The sequence below is a fragment of the Ostrinia nubilalis genome, chromosome 19 (assembly GCF_963855985.1).
Source record: "Ostrinia nubilalis chromosome 19, ilOstNubi1.1, whole genome shotgun sequence".
In the NCBI taxonomy this organism is placed as follows: Eukaryota; Metazoa; Arthropoda; class Insecta; order Lepidoptera; family Crambidae; genus Ostrinia; species Ostrinia nubilalis.
This window is the reverse complement of record NC_087106.1, coordinates 11,634,050-11,656,649: the sequence shown is the minus strand read 5'-3', so window position 1 is coordinate 11,656,649 and position 22,600 is coordinate 11,634,050.

Here is a 22,600-nt window from a genome sequence, read left to right as displayed (position 1 = left end):
TCGCTTCGCTTCGGTGGCGCCCCCTTCAGGCCACGCTTCCCACGACGCCAATCCGCCATTTTGTGTCCACCCAAGTGTTTTTTCGTGCACGTGCAGTGTTTTTGCGTTGCAAATTAAATTATAATCCCAGTGAATAAAGATTTTATTTAAGGTGTCAGATTATAGTAATAACAATGGAAAACCCAAAGCAAGGTAATGATGATGTAAATGTAGCTGTCTTTAGGAAGCAAAGAGGGTCAATCAAGGCTTCAATAACAAAATTACACAAATCTTTCACAGAGTCAACTAACGCGATGACCAAAGAAGCTCTTCACGTTAAAGAGGACCGTATAAAATTACTCTTTGCAAAATACGAGGAATACAACTTGAAAATTCTCGCAGCGCTTGATCGCGACTCGACTAGGACACAAAATTTGTGCTTTCCTGAGAAAGCACAAATTTTGTGTCCTAGTCGAGTTGTTTATCGTAAACTTCTGAAAGTTTACGATAAAACATAAGTTGAACGGAACGAGTGGTACTGAACAGTCGAAGCTGAAGTTTGTATACGAAATTAGTTGTCAGTCATAATCCTGTGAATTAAAATCGAGGAAGTTTTCTCTCTCATCGAAATTAGAAATGAACGAGGAAGAATTTATTGTGGATTTCTTCGCCAATTTCCTCGAGGAGTTAGAGGCAGCGAGCGTGAAACTGCTGCAACCTCGGGTACTGGCAACTAGGGATCCCTTTCAATTGAGCAATGCTGAGTTTATAAAACAATTTAGGCCCAGTAAGAACCTCTATGTTTCCAGCTCCTACACTGCATATGGGTTTCCTGGCATTGTTGGTTACATTGACTGCAGTTGCACCCACATTTCAATAGTTCCACGACAAAGACCATTTGAGAAAAGAAGCTATGTGAATATAAAACTTTACCAATTCATCAAAACACAATTGGTAAATTTGTAGTAACATCTTCACATACTCCTTAACTGGAACTTATTTTACTAACTTAATAATTATGCTATTCTAGGCTAAGAATCACATATTATGTGAATGCTCAGTTCCCAGGAAGCAAGCATGATTCTTACATTAGGAACAGCTGCATACCAAGTAACTACCAAAGGTATCACTTAATTTCAAAAGTAATAATTCAGCTTAATTCTGCAGCCACAAAGTCATTGATAAATAAATAGGGGTTTGATGGCACCTTCTCAAAGTGCTTATAAACAAAAGTCAGTCTGAACATTAAAAACTGACCACTCTTCAATGTTTATGATGGATTTAGTTCCGCTTCGTTTGGTAGAATCCTACTCCATCTTCAACAAATAACTGTTGTCGTGTGTCTTTGTAGTTTTATATTTTCAAAAGAAATAAATGATTTGATCCAGAAGCAAAGTACTTCCATATTGACGAAATCTGCAATCTTGTCCCGACAAATTATACCAAATCTTGAGATACATCATGACTTGTATATGACTATGACTAGCGGCCGCCCGCGACTTCGTACGCGTGGTCCTCGTTTTACTCCATTAGGGGTGGAGTTTCGTAAAATCCGCTCTTAGCATCTATAGCGCATACATTTTAAATTTCAAGTCTCTTACTTTAAACACATAGGAATTTCATAATATAAAATTCCAACCCTCCTTTTATCTCCTTAGCCCCCGTAGTTGATTTCTAATGATACATTTTCAGTATATGTACCACCACCACCACCACCACCATTTCAGCCATAGGACGTCCACTGCTGAACATAGACCTCCCCCAATGCTTTCCATGTTGATCGATTGGAAGCTGCCTGCGTCCAGCGCTTCCCTGCTACCTTTACGATGTCGTCGGTCCACCTTGTAGGTGGAAGTCCCATGCTACGTTTTCCGGTACGCGGCCTCCATTCCAGAACCATTTTGTCCCATCGGCCATCAGTTCTGCGTACTATGTGCCCTGCTCATTGCCACTTCAGCTTGCTAATCCGTCGGGCTATGTCAACGACTTTGGTTCGTTTACGGATCTCCTCATTTCTGATTCGATCTCGCAAAGAAACACCAAGCATAGCCCTCTCCATAGCACGCTGTGCAACTGAGCTTCTGTATAAGGCCTATAGTGAGAGGCCACGTTTCTGAGCCATAAGTTCACTGGTAACACACATTGGTTATACACTCTAGTCTTCAGGCATTGAGGTATTTTGGACGAAAAGATGTTGCGTAGTTTCCCGAACGCTGCCCAGCCGAGTTGGATTCGACGATTGACCTCCTTCTCGACATTGGACCCACCTAGCTGGATCGTTTGTCCGAGGTAGACATACCTACTTGTCGATAATCTCGAGAATTGAACTCCCAACTGAAACTGGGTAGGGCGCAACATGGACATTCGACATAAGCTTCGTTTTGTCCATGTTCATCCTCAGTCCTACCTGTTGGGAAAATCGATTATGGTCTTCGAGAATTGTTCCAAGACCTTCCAACGATTCTGCCATGTCCACAATATCGTCGGCAAACCGATGTGTACACAGTACCACAGTGTACCGAACAGTATATGTACGTACACCTTCACAATATTTAGAGATCATAGTGAGCATACATTTTAACTTTCAAGTCTCTTACTTTAAAAACCGAGGACTGCAATACAAACTTCCAACCCCCTTTTTAACTCCCATAAGGGTTGAATTTTGCAAAATTTCGTCTTAGTGACTACCTACGTTCTAAAACAAATCACACCTTCTCTGAATAGTCACATGTCCAATTGTTGTACTACTTACATATTTTGTTTTGTAACATTTTTAATATTTTCTAAAAACCGCAATAAACAAATTGGACATGTATGTGACAATTCAGAGGTATGATTTATTTATAGGTGATCAAAGAACACTAAAAAAATTATTTAACTGGAGTCCACTTTGATCATCTTGGTGATCAAAGCCAGGTGGAATAGACCATTAACCCCTATGAGAACTCTTTTGAGACTTGTAGTTTCTGAGACTTCGTGATGAGTGAGTGAGTCACTTAGTCATTCAATGACCTTTCTTTCTACTAAAATTATACGTACCTATAGTAATTATCATTAAAATCAAATAAGTAAGTACCTACCAACCTAAGTAATTAAAATAAAGACGTAGGGTCTTTATTTTTTATCTAAAAACTAACAAATTACATACAGAAAATAAAAACGAAGTAATTCTTATCCTATTTAACTACAATCGCCCACGCGCCCATCCCGTTTGTCCGCCGCTGATCCGTACCCTAATATTCATCTTGGTAGATGGCGGCACATAGTAAGAATTTGCAAGGAAGTTTGTAAAAAGTCACTAATTAACACTTTGATTTGCTCGTTTAAACACAGTGAATGATTCAAATAGGTACATACAGTGAATGGTTCAATTACATAAAATATCTTTATTTATTAAATTTTCAATATTATTTACGAACAGCGCTATTCATAGTACATGTAGTATTTAGTTAGGTACTAATTTACTAATGATGTCGATAGATGGCGTTTGACAGCTTTGCCTTCATGAATATTTACGTACCTCAAAAATTTTTGTCAGGCGCAAGAAGATTTTAACCAATGACGATAGATGGCGCTTTTCCACGTCTTATGAAAATCCCAAATATTTTACGGGACCCTATTTTTTTCCACAATAAAATTTAGCCTATGTTACTCGTGAGTTATGTAGCTTTCGAATGGTGAAAGAATTTTTAAAATCGGTCCAGTAGTTTTTGAGCCTATCCATTACAACTAAACAAACAAACAAACAAACAAACAAACAAACAAACAAACAAAGTTTTCCTCTTTATAATATTAGTGTAGATTGATGAGAAAAATTCTACTGACTTCTGCTGCAGAGTTTTGAAGTAATGTATGTGGTACTCCACCAATTAAAATGATTGACTTAGACTTAGTGTCCAAACAACCTATCAGAGATGACACCTACAAATATGGTTGTCCTCGTTTCATTCATGTGGATTAGATGTATGGAATGTATTTTACATATTTCCTATAATTTTGTCTTTAAAAAGTGGACAGCTCGGAATAATGAAAAATATTCTTAAAAGAAAGCAGGAAAGAAATGAGCCAAGAAGAATTCCTGGAAAGAACTGGTCTGGTGATTGATACAGTTAAACAAGGATTTGGCATCACTAACGACGGTAATACAGCACGTAGGCTTCTGACGAATTTGAACTAGCTGCATTCACTCTAAGTTAATCAAGAGATTAGAATTTATCTTACACTTTAATCTGGGCAACTCATTGATACTAGCCTTTTAGGGATTATTGCAGAGAAACAACAATACTTTATACTAGCTTATACCCAAGGTACAAGCAACAGCTTATGAACAGTTGAAGGCATGATTCATGAATCATGGTGCAGATATTTGTGACTTTTTCATTAATTCCCATAGGCATGCTTTCTGAAGAAGCATCCGAAGCGCGAAATTAAGATTTCTGAAACGTTAGACTGTGGACACTCGAAAAATCGATAGGGATCATAGGACGTTACAAATAATAAAGTTTATGGTAACACTCGCCAAGCTTTAGTTCGAATGAATAAGCACTTTTTGGCCGTTTTTTTTAATGTTTGAAACATGTTTTGGTCAAGAATTTTATATGAAGTGGGTTAGTTTTTTGTATTGAGAACAACAATTTTTAAAAATAATATATCCTGAGATATATTGGTTTAATTATCACAAACTAAAACCGTCTCAGTCCGTTTTAGTAGTCGATAATGCATCGTACCACATCCTATCGTAGGTTGAATGCCGAGACGAAGCCCGACCTCTACCCCATACCCAGGATGCAGGATTTTAAATGTGTTAGCAGGTAAGAAAACCATTTCTTCTCGCCTAGATTTAAACAGAGCATACCATTTTATTCCAGTAAATGATGACGACTTTGAGAAGACAGCGATCATAATCCCGTTTGGACTGTTTTAATTTGCGCGTATGACCTTTGGGTTACGTAACGCAGGTCAAACATTTCAAAGATGTATGGATAGCGTTGTATTACAAGGTCTAGATTTTTTTGTGCATCTCGATGACGTTATTATAGCGAGAAAATGAGGTCCAGCACAAACAGTATTTAGATACAGATTTTAAAAGATTAAATGAGTATAGCGTTATTAGCGTTACCTTAAATGTTTCGATTTTGGAAAATCAAAGTTAGAATTTTTAAGATACGAAGTGTCGTCGGACGGAGTACGCCCTCTGGACTATAAAGTACAGGCCATCGTTGATTATCCGAAACCCGAGAACGTCGAACAGTTGCGTCGATTCTTAGGTATGTTGAATTTTTATCGCACTCATATTCCTAGAGCCGATGTGTATCAATCTGAGCTCATTGTTTATTTACACAACGCCAAAAAGAAAGATCGGACTGTTATAGAATGGAATGACAAAGCCAACGGCATTTAAGAAGTGTAAGGAGAGCTTACAAAGCGCCGCTACACTTAATTACCCGTTACCCGATGCGGACTTATCGCTTATGACCGACGCTTCAAACACATGCGTCGGCACGGTCTTACAGCAAAAGGTAAACAATGTTTGGTAACCACTTGGTTATTTTTCAAAGTGTCTCAGACTGAAATTAAATATTTGACTTAGAGAATTGTTAGCAGTTTACATAGCCATCAAATATTTTAAAATTTTGTTGGAAGGGCGCCTAACAATATTCACTGACCATAAACCATTAGTTTATGCATTTTGTAAACTCAATAATAATGACAAGGAAAGTCCGAGACAAGTTCGACATCTTTCATACATTTGCGAGTTTGTCACGGATATTCGCTATATTAGCGGACCGGATCCGGATAGTGGGATAATCGTTTGTAGTAGCCGACGCATTATCACGCATAGAGACAGTAGGTTGTCCCACAGTTCTTAATTACACAGAGATTGCAAAACAAAAAGCTAGACGTGCGGTTTAAGTGGACATTAACATAATTATGCTAGTTCAACATAGGTATTTTAAAACGTACACCCAGCTTTAGATTACGCCAGCAAGAACAATGTCTTAATTTTATCCCTGGCCCCACACACAACTCATAAAATGCAGCCCATTTCCATGCCCTCAGCATCAAGAATAGAACGTTAACATTTGGTGAAACAATGAAACAATTTGATGAAAGCAGAAACAAACTTCAAAAAGTAAAAAATCACCTAGATAGAACAAAACGACCTTACTTGGAAGCGAGATTAGAATCACTGGAAGGATTATACTTTAGTTTCAAAGAAGGACACAAAGCAATCGTGTCTGAAACTTAGGCAGGATAGGAACCACCCGTACTTTATTGAAGAGAAATATTAATGTTTTGAAGAGCTATACATACATTCAGTATAAAGGCGTTACCGACATTCAGCGCAAAATTTGTAGAGTGGCAGACATTATTTGATATGTTTTCATCATTAATACACAACAACCAACACATTACGCCAGTAGAAAAGCTTCATAAAACTTAAAAGGCACAAAGCCTCATGTCATGAGCCAAGCCAAAGTTCAATATTTATGTTGAATTTGTTCAATTCAATCAATTTGAATTAATCAGCCCTGCCTATCCCAAATATAATTTTGTACATTTTTTGTACAGATGAACAAAATTATATTTGGGTTTTAAATACAGAACCGCTGTAGTCGTTTATAACCTTCAATAACAAATATTTTCTTTGTTTTTTTTTCAGGAGTTCTCGAAGATAAACACATTGACTTCCAAAACAATGCCACCGACGATAAGTGGCCACAATCCCACAAATCTGGCGTCGAAGAGACAGTTTTTTTCTTCGGGACATGTTGCCGCTATGATGGCCGCCATGCAGCAGTCTCAAACTGAAGCTTTCGAACGCTTGCTGGAGAGAATAGTTCACCAGCCGTCATCTCCAACTTCTGCGCAGACTCCCACACTATCCGCCGGCAGCGAAATCTTCACGCACTGCACCGCTAGGTTCAGCGGTGACACCGGCGAGTCAGTCGAGGCATTCATCGACGCCATACAAAGTTATAAAGAATGCGCTAACGTGTCTGAAGAGAACGCCCTCAGGATAATTAAAAGAAAATTATTGGAATGGCCATTGGGAAGAGCACTGTTATACGCACCATTCAGCATAATGGAGATAATCCACCCTAATTATGAGACCTTTCTGAGCACAGTAAAATCACTAAAACCGCGGCTGACCGCGAGAGTACACGTAGTACCTCAAAAAAGATTACCGGCATCACCTGTCAGCTCCCATAGCATTAAAACACCGCGCCGCGAATCTCCTGCTTCAAATGAAACTCCTGGGTCAAACGAAGATCCTGCGACATTCTTAGAGATGATGGATCTGCTTGCTAAACAAACTCAGGCAATTGAAAGCGTCGCAACTCAAGTGTCAATTTATGTCGCCTCAAACTTAGAAGAGTCCTTTGAATCTGTGCTAGACAGTACTACGGATGAAGAGTTTGGAGCTCCATCTCTGAATGTATTACCGCAAGAAGACCCTATACCATCAAGTGCCTCACCGGATGCCTTAATGGAAGAAGCGATATTAACTCGATATTAACTGCACAAATCGCCGAGGCTCAGAGGAAACTGGCCGCTCTCAAGGCCCCAGCCACTGTCTCCGATTGTGACTTTTCACCTAACACTTCTGAAGCCGAACCTAAACTACTAATGCAGATCCAATCCTGGCTAATCAGGGCCGACGCACACTGGATCGAGCCCATACAAAGCGTTGGACATCGCTTCCTTACTCAGTGTTTTTAAAATAAAATGAGATTGCGTCAACGTAGTAACTTCAAATTTTTACAGTGTAAGGTTGACAAGTTTATCTTTCTAATGTGATAGATTTTACTTATTAGATGGCAATTAATATAAGTGAAAAAAATTCTTAAAATATAGTGATGAAAAACTTGTATTTATTGTTCAATTAAAAGCAAATACTCACTCATTTTGGTCTGTTTCCATATTTAAAGAGTAACATAGTCTAACAATACTCTAAATTTATTCTCATTAAGTGTTAAAATTATTAAAGAAATATTTTTGTAAACGCCTGATTTTTCATTGCACACAATCACTTTGTTCGATTTTGTCGAGCTTGATTTCATATTCTGTTAACTGTTAGATACATAATCTAACAATACTCTAAATTTATTCTCATTAAGTGTTAAAATTATGAAAGAAATGTTTTTGCAAACGCCTGATTTTTCATTGCACACAATCACTTTGTTCGATTTTGTCGAGCTTGATTTTATAATCTGTTAGCTGTTAGATACATTACTAATGCAATTTTATAGGGACTTAGCGGACTACAAAACTGACTCCAATCAACAGATTGCCTAAGCCAATCTACGTTTGTAGTTAAAAACTGGTTCTCATTATAATGACACTACTTCTTCTTGCGACAAACAGTGTCAATGAAATTATTGTTTTTTTTTTATAGTTATCTGATAAATAAAATGTGTAACTCAGTACCTACCTAACACAATCATAAATTAAGAAAAAAATACATACAAAATGTATGTATGGTATGTACTAAATTCAACGACAATCTTTTGAGATGATGACAATATGATTTTTTTACTATATCTGTTTTATAGTATTTCTTTATGTTCATAAAGTATTAACTACGTTAGTACTTACCTCTGTTTATCTGAAGAGAGTGTATGCGAAAACAGCTCTAGTATCCTAGCTAAAGAACTAGCGCGATCTTTCATCGCGGTTTTTAATAATGCATACAAATCTTTATTTGACTTGAGGTTTTTCATTTTAATGAGTATTTTTATTGAATTGCACACGATAAACAACTCATAAACCAAAATAAACATCTTTGGTTTACCTGACATTATTTTAGTGTAACGAATTTTACCTAAGTTAATTTTGCTATGCGGAAAAATGAGGCGCTTTTATTTAGTTTTTTGTGATTTTCTCGAAAATATGGATGAATAAGGGTCTAAAAACTGAGTAATAATATCGCCCACGTTGTCATCTATCATCTCTCATTCATGGTTTGTTAAAGATCGCCCAAGATGTCAACTAAAACACGCAGTTTTCATTTAAAAAAATACCTTTTAAAAATACGTCAAAATAGCCAAGCTAGAAGTTTTTTAGGCACTCATTTTAACACACAGATTAAGATAAAGGTATAAGCTAATACATTAATAAGTAATAACATAAAACCAGTGAACGAAATTGGATAAATTGACAATACAAACAGAAGTCAGAAAATCCATGATTTTGACTTTGTTCACTTTACGGTCGCACCACATAACTATGATAGTAGATCATGACTTGATATTAGTGATATTTGATAGAATGAAGTCTCATCTTTCAATTTATATGCAAATCAATCTTGTTTTAAGTAGTTGCATTTAAAGCACCATGTCCAACACCTTGTATGGGCTCGATCCACCGTGCGACGGTGCCAACGGATGAACGAAGAGGGTTGGAAGAACATACTGCAAAGTGATAAGGCCGAGAATTTACCCCTCTGGACACGTGGTCCGACTGCTTTGTCCGATCAATCGGACCACGTGAACTTTTTTTTCCTGTTGGTTCGATTAATCGGACTACAAGGAATCGCAATTCCACTTCGTCCGACTAATCGGACTTGAAATAAATTTAGGGTGGTATGCAACAAAATCGATCCATGGAAACTATTTCTCGTGTCAATTTCATATTAACTACCAATGCGATGCTCTTTGGTCATAATAATAACAAGAGCTTCCTCGTGAACGGCTTGGCATGGAAAGGTTCACTATTAAATAAATTTATAATAATAAATTTAAATCAATATTGATTTGAATAAATTAATACAAATATGTAAAGGTATAAATATTTTTAATTAAAGATTGTTTCATTCAATGTAAAACGACCTCCTTTTAGTTCAATTCAAAGTTCAACTGAATTGAACTTTCAGGAAAAAAACCGTAAAGTCAACTTTCTTCAGTAATCTTTCAAGGAAGTTGAAATACACGGTTTTTTTTATAAACATTTCCTAAATGTTTATATTATTATAGATAAGTAGGTTATGTAGGTAGGTATTCATTTGTTTTACAAATTTTCAATAGGGATGTTTCCTGGGTAAAAAGCAAGAGTTTTAATTAGTCCGTCAGTTAGCTTATCAAAAAATACTCGACACCTATTTTTCACTTTTTAAAACTAATGAGAATGTAAAGAGATAAAGCGTGCCAAAGTTCTAAAGAAAAGGCCCGTGACGTCAGTGAGTGCGTAAAAGTGCTGCACGTTGTGACGTCACGCGGAACTTCAACGCACTATAACTTTGAAATTATTTGTTTGATTGGCAATTAAATAATTCAAGTCCAATATTTTTTTATATTAAAATTGACGGACGAAAAAAATTTTTTTAGGAAACTAGCCTAAAAATCTATCAAAAATATTCAATAGATTTATTATAGTTGAATTTTTAGGAAAATATATTCCGTTTATTTCAAATTTCTAGAAAAATTATTGAAACTATGGATTTTTTTTCCTGAAAGTTCAACTCAGTTAAACTTTGGTTTGAACTAAAAGGAATAGGTCTGTTATAGTTTTTCAATCAAGAAAATGCAATTAAATAGTGTTGAGTTAATGAAATAATAAATGTATCTTTCTTTCTTTCTTTCAAATAGGTTGGGCGGTTAAATGTCGGACCATGTAACCTTAAGAACAGAAAGTCTTGATAGTCCGACTCCTTAATCGAACCAACAGGAAAAAAAAGTTCACGTGGTCCGATTAGTCGGACAAAGCAGTCGGACCACGTGTCCAGAGGGGAATTTACACCTAAAACATTTGGACCACCCACTAACTACAAGACAACGAAAATTTGCACATTTTAGACCGCTGTTATTTAATATTGTTAAGTATTTTTATCATTTTGAACACCTTACATACTGCAAAGTGATATGGCCGAGAATCACAATCAAAACTTTTAGGACAAGACCACAAAATTGTACATTTTAGACCGCTGCGCTCCAAGCTGGCTTCTGAAGTTGCTTTAGAAATATTTGTTAAGTATTAAAACTCATAAAAATCATTTATTTTTGCAAATAGTCTTTTAATAATTAACTTTTTAAAAAAATAAAACCGACTTCAAATGCGTGAACACAAAAAAAACTAAAAATTAAAAATATTGCGTATAAAAAAGTTCATCCCCAATTTTCCACCCTTAGGGGTGAAATATTTACTTCAAATTCGCATGAAACCACCCTTTTGATAATACCTATTCAACAAAAAAATAATCGTTCAAATTGATTTATAATCGGCGGAGATATTGCGTATAAAAAAGTTCATCCCCAATTTTCCACCCTTGGGGGTTGTTTTTTCTATTATTAAATTTAAATGGGACCACCCTTGAGGTATTACCTATACGCCGAAAAAAGATTTGTTCAAATCGGTTCATAATTGGCGGAGTTATCGCGTAACAAACATAGAAAAAAAAAAAAAACATACGGGTCGAATTGAGAACCTCCTCCTTTTTTGAAGTCGGTTGAAAAGCACTTTTACACGTCACAATATTTTTATCATTTGGAACACCTTACATACTGCAAAGTGATATGACCGAGTATTTACAGATAGCCAAAACTTTTGGAGCAGAACTACAAGACAAGACCACGAAAATGGACATTTTGGACCGCTACGCTCCAAACAGGCTTCTGAAGTTACTTTAGAAATATTAATATTTTTATAATTTGGAACACCTTACATACTGTAAAGAAATATGGTCGAGTATTCGCAGCCAAAACTATTGGAGCAAGACTACAAGACAAGACCACGAAAAGCACATTTTAGATTAGACCGTTGCGTTTTAAGTAGGTTTCTGAAGTTGCTTTAGATAATAATATTAAGCATTTTATCATTTGGATTGGAACACTTTACATACTGCAAAGTGACATGGCCGAGAACACAGCCAAAACTTTTGGAGCAAGACTACAATACAAGACCACGAAAATAGACATTTTGGACCGCTACGCTCCAAACAGGATTCTGAAGTTGCTTTAGAAATATTAATATTTTTATAATTTGGAACACCTTACATACTGCAAAGAAATATGGCCGAGAATTCACAGCCAAAACTTTAGGAGCAAGACTACAACATAAGACCACTAAAATGCACATTTTAGACCGATGCGCTCCAAGCAGGTTTCTGAAGTTCTTTAGAGACATTGTTAAGTATTTTATTATTTGGAACACCTTACATACTGCAGAGTGACATGGCCGAGAACACAGCCAAAACTTTTGGAGCAAGACTACAAGACAAGACCACGAAAAGCACATTTTAGATTAGACCGTTGCGTTTTAAGCAGGTTTCTGAAGTTGCTTTAGATAATAATATTAAGCATTTTATCATTCGGAACACCTTACATACTGCAAAGTGACATTGACATGGCCGAGAACACAGCCAAAAGTTTTGGAGCAAGACTACAAGACAAGACCACGAAATTGCACATTTTAGACCGCTGCGCTCCAAGCTGGCTTCTGAAGTTGCTTTAGAAATATTTGTTAAGTATTTTAATCATTTGGAACACCTTACATACTGCATGCAAAGTGACATGGCCGAGAACACAGCCAAAACTTTTGGAGCAAGACTACAAGACAAGACCACGAAATTGCACATTTTAGACCGCTGTGCTTCAAGCAGGTTTCTGAAGTTCTTTAGAGACATTGTTAAGTATTTTATTATTTGGAACACCTTACATACTGCAAAGTGACATGGCCGAGAACACAGCCAAAACTTTTGGAGCAAGACTACAAGACAAGACCACGAAAAGCACATTTTAGATTAGACCGTTGCGTTTTAAGCAGGTTTCTGAAGTTGCTTTAGATAATAATATTAAGCATTTTATCATTTGGAACACCTTACATACTGCAAAGTGACATGGCCGAGAACACAGCCAAAACTATTGGAGCAAGACTACAAGACAAGACCACGAAATTGCACATTTTAGACCGCTGTGCTTCAAGCAGGTTTCTGAAGTTGCTTTAGAAATATTGTTAAGTATTTTTGTCATTTGGAACACCTTACATACTGCAAAGTGACATGGCCGAGAATTTAAAGCCAAAACTTTTGGAGAAGGACTACAGGACAAGACCACGAAAATGCACATTTTAGATTAGACCGTCGCGTTTCAAGCAGGTTTCTGAAGTTGCTTTAGATAATAAAATGTTAAGCATTTTATCATTTGGAACACCTTACATACTGCAAAGTGACATGGCCGAGAACACAGCTAAAACTTTTGGAGCAAGACTACAAGACAAGACCACGAAATTGCACATTTTAGACCGCTGCGCTCCAAGCTGGCTTCTGAAGTTGCTTTAGAAATATTTGTTAAGTATTTTTATCATTTGGAACACCTTACATACTGCATGCAAAGTGAATGGCCGAGAACACAGCCAAAACTTTTGAAGCAATACTTTACAAGACCACGAAAATTCACATTTTAGACCGCTGCGCTCCAAGCAGGTTTCTGAAGTTGCTTTATTGTTAAACATTTTTATCATTTGGAACACCATACATACTGCAAAGAAATATGGTCGAGTATTCGCAGCCAAAACTATTGGAGCAAGACTACAAGACAAGACCACGAAAATTCACATTTTAGACCACTGTTAAATAATGTTGTTAAGTATTTTTATCATTTGGAACACCTTGCATACTACAATGTAATAAAGGTCGAGAATTCACGACCTAAGTATTGGAAGAATTGATCGAACTTTGGCCGAAACGGAAAATAGTACATTGAACACTTCAACACTCACAAATTCAAGGAAACGTCGAGCGCAGTAAATACGACAAAAATAAAACAAGAACGAAAAGTCAATGTTTCTGGTATTTTGTTTTCAATGAGGGTTTTCGCGATTGAAAAATCGGCCAGATGGCAATACGTAGACGCGAGGTCCAAATGCTGCATGATTGGTTATTTTTGACATGACATTGACAGATATGTCAAAATCCACCAATCATGCAGCATTTGGACCTCCCGTCTACGTATTGCCATCTGGCGGATTTTTCAATCGCGAAAACCCTCATTGAAAACAAAATACCAGAAACATTGACTTTACGACAAGATATGCCGGACTGGTTAGAAACCGGCTCATCAACACAGACAGAAAATAATATGTTTGGAGAACAAGAATTACAGAGTGACTCTCCCTCCCACTACCCGCACACCTCGCCGCGTTCGCCCCGTCCGGTCCGTACCAGTGTCGACGTGACGTCACGGCTGCCAGGTATGCAGTTAACTCGTTCGTTCGTTTCAGCCGAAAGACATCCACTGCTGGACAAAGGCCTCCCCCAAAGATTTCCACAAAGACCGGTCCTGCGCCGTTCGCATCCAGGCACCTCCCGCGACCTTCACTAGATCGTCGGTCCACCTAGTGGGAGGCCTGCCCACGCTACGTCTTCCGGCTCGTGGTCGCCACTCAAGAACTTTCCTGCCCCAGCTCTACGAGCTGTGCCCCGCCCACTGCCACTTGATTTTAGCGATTCTGCGGGCTATGTCAGTCACTCTGGTTCTCCTACGGATCTCCTCATTTCTGAGGTTAACTCGACCGGGTTGTAAAAATCAATGTAATACATGTAAGTCCAGACGATAGCACATCAATCTTTACATATTTGTAGCAAAATCGTCCTTATTAAAACTGCTTATAAAATGCCATGGTTGTTTAGCTTTATGTGCTGCTGTTTTCTGTACATTTTTTAAGAAAAAGGTCATAGGGCTGATTTTTTAATAGCTGGATAACTTTTAACTGAAGAAAAGGGCTGATTTTTCAATCGTCGAATAACTTTTAACTGAAGAATAAGTTTGGCATATTGACAGTTTCAGTATGGGAAATATGTCAAAATGTCAATTTTATTCTTCAGTTATAAGTTATCCGACGATTGAAAAATCAGCCCCAAGTTTGACATATTGACAGTTTCAGTATCGAAAATAAAGTCAAAATGACAATCTTATTGTTCAGTTACAAGACATCTAACAATTAAAAATTCAGCATTTAGAAAATAATGTATCATTGGGTGCATTTGGGGAAAAATAGAAATTGTAACATTTGTAAGCGCTTAAAAGCAAAATGGCGATCGCTAAGGCCTCAGCCTCGAGTTTAGCGGGCAGCGGGGCGGGAGCGGCAGGATCTTATGCGTAAAATCAAATAGACCGGTTCTCGAAAACAGCGGCGCGGGAGCGGGCAACGAGCGGGCAGCGGCGCGGGAGCGGGCAACGAGCGGGCAGCGCACTCCTTTTTTTGCCCACAATAAATCGAGTGTTAGGAATAAATTTGAATCGAAATAAAATTGTTGCCGCGTTGTTTAGACATTTCATTTGCGAATAAAAACAAATATCTCGACAACACAACCCCGAACACAACACTTCGCCGCTAAAGCGCCGCGCGAGCTGCCCGCTTATTTCGAGAACGGGTCTGCGTTGCCCGCCCCGCTCCCGCGCCGCCGCCGCTCCCGCCCCGCTGCCCGCTAAACTCGAGGCTGAGGCCTAAGCGGTAAGCTCTGTCACTGCCAAAAAAAATAAATGAAACAGCAAACTTGTCCTCGCCAAAAGCAGCCGAAGGTTTTCGGCAGTTGCCATAGCGCCACTTTGCTTTTAGGCGTTTACAATTTATATTTTTCGCCAAACGCAACCATTATTTGTTAATGCTTGTTTGACATGCATTAATAAATAATAAAGGTATGTTTTGAGTTTTATAATTTAGGGCATTTTTATTTAATTTTGATTTCGTTTGTCATAATTTTTTGACTAATTACTAAGGGCCAGTATTTTAATCCGCGGTTAACTCAACTTTAGTAGAAAAAATAGTTTTTTAAACAATTGTTGTACAGTTTTTAACTATTTGTTGTGTTAATTGCGGATGAAAAAACTGGCCAAAATAAATTATGCATAGTCATATTATACTGTAAGATTAGTTTTATAACAGGATGTAATATAAAATGTACGAAAATCTTGAAATCCCAAGAAAAATATCAACTTCCTGTATACATAAATCAGCTGTTTCTTTTTAATTTCACATGGCTCGCACAGAGAAAGTCAAACTGATGACTCTCCTCAAAATTTTCGTATTGACACGAACATAGTATGCGCCACTACAATTATTTTTTCTAAGAAATAGAAAAAAAAAATCTATTGGCGCCGAAGCCGAAGAACATTGAATTCGAGCTATCTTTTATCAAATATTTGTATTTTAGAAAACTGTCATTGCAAACTGAAGTAAATTGACTATTTCTATTGGCTATGTGCGCGCTTTCTGCGAAATTATGTTTAAGGTTCAAAATTATTGAGATTGATAGTTTTACTAAAATACAGCTTATTATAAGGCACCCATTTTAAAATAATAACTTTTTGAGTATGACATGTTTCCCATAGAATAAAAATAAATACAAAATATGTAATTTTCATAATACTAATACTGTTATTGGTTGAAATTGTTAAAATTTAACTTCACATTTGTAAGTCAATAACACTTATTTCTCATAATAAAGAACATTATTAACAAAAAGGCTTTTTAACCAATCATACAATAAAAATAAATAAAAATTAAAGTCTTACTTTTTTCATCATGGTCGCCCCACACCAAAATGAAGATTCATTAAAAGCATTACTTTTGTCTTGCAATGGCAACCCAGCTAACCATCATTCATTTAAAAAACAAATCTTATACTTTAATTAACGGATAGCGTATGTATAGCAGGTAATTATACAATCTTACTCCAAGAGATCTATATTGATAAGAATCACTCGCTGAAACTTCAGACTTTTTCAAAGTTACTAAGATGATTTTAGTCCTTTGGCTGCTGCAACAAAAAAAACCTTCATTAATTGTCAAAAATTAGCATTTATCTAATAACATTATATTATTAAAGATATTTATTACCTTTTAAATGATTTTCTTGTACTTTGATCCTGAGAAATTGGGCATCAGATCATTGCAATCATTGCCTTACCAGTCCATAGGCCAAGTAGCTTCTAAGCTAATAGATTGATATTTGTTTACACAGTAATACAAACTCATCACCTTTACACCTTTCAAGGTAAACAATATTATATCGTTTTGAGGTAACTTTTTAACTGTGTGGCGTATTCAGACCACTTCCAAAACAAGTTCTTTGTAAGTCTACTTGGCTCAGCGTTGCCAGTTTTTTTTTCCGCCAAGTCGGGACTTTGGTACTTTTTGAGTGAAAATAGCGGGACTCTTCCGTCAGAAGCGGGACATAGTAAAAAAACGTATATAATCAAAGGTTTTCAAAGATTTATCTTTTTATTTGACTTAAAATTACATTTACGTGACAATATATAGCAAAAGTAGCCATAGAAAATGTATTTTAACAAAAAAAAAATTAAATCAGATTTACTCTATCGTTAAATTCGTCTTTAGAATAAAAAAAGAAAAAAAAATGATTTATTCTTTAGAATAATATGACGTTTCAAACAATAGTCTGGTGAAGTGAGTGTCTCTCTCCGAAAAGCGGGACCGAGCATGTCCCGCGCGGGACATTTAAATTTGATTTAAAAATCGGGAAGTCCCGCCAAAATCGGGACGTCTGGCAACGCTGACTTGGCTGAACAATACTGAAAAAATTGTTCAATCTTATCTTGGTTTAATTGCCTTAAATTAAGATACGTGAATCCTTTAAATTCCCAATCAAACCAAATGTCTTTAAAAGATCTTATAGTGGTTACGTATCCTTGAACGCATCTAACTGCTTTTAACTGTATCTTGGCATCGTTTTTTAAGAATCTCATTGTTGGAATTTTATTCAAATACATATTCCACATTTCCAAGTGGTTGGTTTTCTCAGACACGTTTTCTCTTCGGTCTTTGATTACATCGTAAAAATCTTCGGGACCATTCGTGACATCAAACAGGTTGTTTAGATCACGCACGACCTCTGAAGTTTGTTCTAAATCGTAGCCATATGTCGTGCCTTCGTGTTTGAGCGCCATCATTCTTAATATTGCTGCAAAAGTATTACTCAAAGTATGCGCTGCATACTTAACATTTAATTTCATTTTTTGTTTAGGCTTAAGTAATTTTGGTGTAATTTTGTAAAAGTGTAGCATTTCTCTATTTAATTCTTCGGCCTCACGCAAATGTTTCCACCTGGCAATTTTTCCGTCCATCTCCATACCGCCCGCATCATGGAAGTTATTCCGGATGGATTTGAACAAGTGGGGAACGTCAAATATTATATAAATTTTGCTGTCGTTCACATTAAAATAATGAGCATCTGTGTGTATTTGTGAATTTTGTTTTAGTATGGCCAATGCTGCAAAATTTGTAGCCGCATGATCGCAGACTGTAGCGACAACTGTAAAAGTTGCATCCTGGAGGGATTTGATCGTTTTATGGATTAATTTTGCCATTTGTTCGGGTGAGATAGTGTCTTTGACGAAATAGTAAGCCAATGGTTGTTTGCACTTCTTCTGAATACTCTGAATCATAAAAACCAATGCTTTTTCTGCCTTTTTAAATTGTCTACTGCCATCTGCTGCTGTTGGCCCACAATCAATTAACCCTTCAAATGTATTTGTGTTTTCAGAATTTTCAGTGTTTGGAACGTTATCTTTTAAAGAAATTACATCGAAGATCAGTGTACATAGCTTGTTTTCTGGTTGCATAGTCGAAGCTTTGTGTTGCAACTGCTTTAATAATGCTGCATTGATACCAGGCTCCGTAGACAATTTTTGTAGCAGACTTAAGACTGTTTTGGCACTTGGCATTGGCATGTTATTTTGTAAATCGCGGTAAAGTTTTGGTGATCGTATAAAAATCTGCATACATGCTATTTTAGTTTTCATACTCCATCGCTTTCCAGAATTATCGCGGGTTTCATTTTTTGTTGCTTGAATTGCCATTTCCTTTACAAAATCTGATTCTAAGCTGTCTAAATTAAAATCTGAATTGGCTAATATTTCCAATAATTTTTGAGTAGCTTGCAGTTGTTTGATAAGCTTGATTTTGGGACGTGTTAATTTGATTTTTTTGTTTTTATTGACGTTTGCTGTAAAAAAAATAATTATAAGTAGTGAAATTATTAAGAACGAAGCTTGGGAAGTGTAACGACAACAACGCCAATGTCTTACGGTCTTACCAGAAGTTTTGTTAGTTTGTGCTTGGTCTTCATCTTGTAGCATGTTTTGATAACTTTCCAAAAATTTTTGCGTACCTTGCATTTGTTCGAAAAACTCCTGATTTTCAGGTGTTATTTTGATGGTCAGCTTTCCAAGGGTAACAGTATCTGTAAAGAAATAATGTAAAAATCAAATTGTAATTACAACGAAACTTGGCAAGTGTAAGATAACAATAACAATGTCCTACCAAGAGTTTCTTTAGTATGTGGCTTTGTGTTAGTTTGGTCCACAGTTTCAGGCTTGATTTCATCATGATTACTGACTTCAACTGTTGATGCTGGAAAATCTTGTGAATCATCTGAAAGAAAAAATATAATAGACCAAAGTTAGTGGTGTTGCAATGACATACTATCTATACTTCTATTCTAATATGTATTATAAATGCGAAAGTAACTCTGTCTGTCTGTCTGTCTTGCTTTCACGCCTAAACCACTGAACCGATAATGATGTTGCATAGAGATAGTTCGGGCGAAACCGCGGGCGGAAAGCTAGTTTCCAATATAAGAAAGTGTTTTCCTCCAGTTTTCTTGATTAATAAGGAGACGGTGGACAATCAGGGACACGTCTCCAAAAAATCTACAGCCTTATGAAGTTTCGTCAAAAAGCCGACCTGTAACTTATGTGTTTGAAATGTTTACCTGAATAATGTGCTGGTTCTTCTTCAAGCTGCATGTCACTATCAGCTTCTGCTACAGAAGTAGATACTGCATAGTTTAGTGAAATACCCGTAGAAATATCTGCATAAAGAGAAATATAGGTAATAGTATTTATTTATTTATTTATTTATCTTACTTTAATTAAAACAAAAAAGCGGAAGATACAACACGTTCTATTATTCGTCAACTGAAAATGGGCATGATGCCCAACTACTTGCACGTGAAATACAGATCTATACAAACCAATTAGAATTGATGATAGTGTAAGCAAGACAAGTGATGATATGAGTCTGAGTAAAATTAAGCGACAGGGACCTGATTATCTATCTTCCACTTTTTTGTTTTAATCTTAAAGTTACAATAAAGAATTTTTTTTTTTAAATAGGCACCTTGCTTTTTCTGATTTTGTGTCATATCAAGAGGGAATTCTGCAAGAACATCATCTGACAGTGATGGATTTATGAGGTTTAATGTAGGTACAGCAAACTTGCAATCTATTTCCTTTCTCATAATACGGAGACGGTGGACAATGAGGGAAACGTCAACAAAAAATCTATCGGAAAACTACAGGCTTATTGAGTTTCGTTATAAAGCCGATCTGTAACTATAACTAATGTGTTTGAAATGTTTACCTGAACAATGTGCTGGTTCTTCTGCAAGTTGCATGTCATTGTCAGCTCCTATTTCAGAAGTGGATACTGCATAGTCTAGTGAAATGCCCGTAGAAATATCTGCATAAAGAGAAATATAGGTAAAAGAACACATTACGATATAGAAGCCAACCGTTTAGTTACAACTTAGATTAAAACAAAAAAGCGGAAGATACAGCACGTCCTATTATTCGTCAACTGAAAATGGGGCTTGTTCCCAACGAGTCACATCCAAACGAGTAATCCTATTACTTGTTGGAAAAAAAATCCCATCTCTTTAAAATGTTTTATCCCAACGACGCGCAGTGTTGTGACTCGTTGGAACAAAACATTTTAAACAGATTTGTCGGCCGTTTGGTGTAGTGGTTCGAAACGGACTACTATTCCGGAGGTAGCGGGTTCGATTCCCGCACAGTACAAACATTTGTGTGCATGAACATATTTGTTTGTATTGGACTGGGTGTTTTCTATGTATAATAAGTATGTATTTACAAAAAAAAAGTATTTAAGTATGTTTATATCCGTTGTCTAATACCCATAGTACAAGCTTTGCTTAGTTTGGGACTAGAAGCGCAGTGTAAATGTCCAAGGATATTTATTTATTTATTATTATTTAATTTGTTTTGACGATAGTGTAAGCGAGACAAGCGGCTACTGATGATTTGCGTCTGAGTGAAATATCTAAAAGTTACAAGAAATAGTATTTCAAAATACGCACCTTGCCTTTTCTGATTTAGTGTCATATCAAGAGGGAATTCTGCAAGAACATCATCCGATAGTGGTGGATTTATGAGGTTTAATGTAGGTACAGCAAAGCTTTGCAATCTGTTCCCTTTCTTATTCCACATTTCCGGAGAAAAGTGATCTCCACAGACATATTTGATTGTACTTAATTTACTTAATGGTAAATACGCCAAGTCTTCATAGCCTGTCGCTTTGACCCATAAGCGGCATCTAGAATTAATAAAACAATGTATTTTAAACAATAAACAACTTTTATAACTTCACTTTTTTTATAAAACCACTTTATTATACCTAATTATTGTCATATTAAAAATAATTTAGAACTGCTGAATATAATATGACCAAGTTTAGAAAACAATTCGATATAAGATGATACATAATCCTGGGTATCAAAAATATTGATAAAAATAGTTAGTATTAAATTTATAATGGTTGTTTTACCCAATAACAATAACAGGAAATACAATGCATGCTACAAAGAAAGATATTACAATGTAGACTTGCTTATTTATTTACCTCTTCGGCTCCTTTGGGAAAGTTGCTAGGAATATTTTAGATGTGTTTTTACCTGTTCTGGCTATGCCACAAACCTCACATCTCGGCTTTTGCACCATGTCTTACAGATTAACCTGTAATACACACTTGGTTAATTTTATGTACCTGTATAGTTGTTTAAATATTACTGGACGGATATTTATTTACGAACGTGGGTCATTTTGTTATTGATTAGTTTGTATAATCCACATTCCGACAGCAACTGCAACCAACCAACCGAAAACCTACTCCGGTCCCCGACATCTTCCTTCAGGCTGAGCTTCAGGCAACAAACAAAACAACTTACTTTTATAAACGTTTCAAACTTACGTACCTTGCTACCTTGTTTTACAACCAAATCTATTGATTCATATTGTTTCTGCTTTGCTATATCAACCGCAAGGAAAACGATTGTTTGTTGATTATTTAGAATTAAAAACAACAAAAATTCGACGAACTCATCTGTCATCTGTGGTGCGAAAATCAGAAAATAACCAAGCAAGCAACGTACTTGCTCGCTTGTCTGTCTGTATTACTTTTCTCTATGGTCTGTCGTGCTTGGCGTCATAGAGATGAGTGAATTCGATTAAATTGAATGATTTATTTGATTAATAAAACCTTAACCGATTACTAGTATTTGAAATCGCAATATTGGAAAGAAATATTAATTACACTTATCTCCATCCAGTCAAGCTGGGTTCGCCACTGATTCTTTAGACATACTCTCTAATCTGTGCACTGATCGGGCGCCTTATTGCGCTCGATAAGGCCCGCTCGCGATCGGCGGCACCCGCACCGACGCAACGATCGCCAAACGGCTAGAGTACTTTCTCTTGCTGCGTTTACACTGCGGCCTGCGCGGAAATTAGCCAAGTCAAAAAAACAGTGGAGTGGGGATGAAAAAGGAATGAATTTCATCCCCACTTCTCTGTTTTTTTGACTT